The 1,147-nt window shown below is 57.7% G+C and overlaps 1 long non-coding RNA gene across 1 annotated transcript in view; it reads left to right on the forward strand.

Annotated features, from left to right (window-relative positions):
* Window positions 1-6: 6 nt before the first annotated feature.
* Window positions 7-1,147, forward strand: part of LOC112549828 — a 2,093-nt gene continuing 952 nt past the window's right edge. Inside the window, exon 1 of the long non-coding RNA XR_003093378.1 lies at window positions 7-366. This is a non-coding gene — a long non-coding RNA (uncharacterized LOC112549828). The remainder of the gene's footprint in view (window positions 367-1,147) is intronic.

A 1,147-nucleotide genomic window follows, 5' to 3' on the forward strand; every position in this document is an offset into this window, starting at 1 on the left:
CTCCGGCGCGCGGCAGTGGGCCGGCCCGGCCCCGGGGCCCTCCGTGCAGCCGGCCGCGGAGCCGGGGCAAGGCCCGGGGGTGGGGGGAAAGGGGGCCTCCTCCTCCTCCCCCTCCTCCTCCTCCCCCCCTGCAGCCGCGACCCCTGCGCCCGGTCCCCGGTGCCAGGGCGGGAGCAGGGGGTGCGGGTGGCCCCCCAAGCCCGCTCGCCCGCCCCCGCGGGGAAGCCCCGCCGCGCTGTCCGGACTGAGGGGCACGCGTGGGAGCCACGGTGCCGGCAGGCAGAAGAAGAAGAAGAAGAAGAAGAAGTTTCCACTCGTTTCACGAGGTGCATAGTGCGGGCTGTGATGCTAAGAACGACAACAACAGTAATCATCATTATTATCATCATTATTATCATCATTATTGTTGTTGTTGTTGCTATTATTCTTATTCTTATTAGGAAGAAGAAGTTTCCACGCTTGTTTCACGTGGTTGATGGTGCGGGATATCAATCTAAGAGCTGTGATACCCGCCGTGACTCGAGCGAGAAGGACAGGAAGGAAGAAGAAGACGAATAAGAAGATTTCACTCGTTTCATGTGGTTGAGACAGTGCGGGAGAGGAATCTAATAACTACAACAAGGAGAACAGCAACGATGCTGCTGGTGATGAAGAGGAAAAAGGCGATCCCTCTTCTTGCCTGGCGCGGTTGGCAGTGCGGGGTACGAAGCTAAAACCTGCAATAGCTGTAAGGACTAGCACTGTAGTGATGAGGAAGGAGAAAAGAAGGAGAAGATTTCACTTGTTTCACGTGGCTGATAATGCGGGATGTGAATATTATAACAACTATAATAACTACAACCGTAATGATGCTGAAGAAGAAGAAGAAGAAGACGACACTTCTTGTTTCTCGTGGTCGATAGTGCGGGATATAGATCTGAGAGCAGTAATCACTGACACTCTAGTGATGCCGATGAAGGAGAAGAAGTTCCCACGGGGCTGACTCCAGTGACCCCGACCCCGACAGCAGGCGCGGGGATCCAAGGACCCGGGGATGCGGGATGCAGCGGGCAGGACCGGACCCCGCAGCTCCCTTGTGCGGAGCTCGCTCCGCTCCCCTTCGCCGAGCTCCCGGGCGGAGCGGCCAGGACCGCACCGGCTGCAGCCG

The sequence above is a fragment of the Alligator sinensis genome, unplaced genomic scaffold (assembly GCF_000455745.1).
Source record: "Alligator sinensis unplaced genomic scaffold, ASM45574v1 scaffold12_1, whole genome shotgun sequence".
Taxonomy (NCBI): Eukaryota; Metazoa; Chordata; order Crocodylia; family Alligatoridae; genus Alligator; species Alligator sinensis.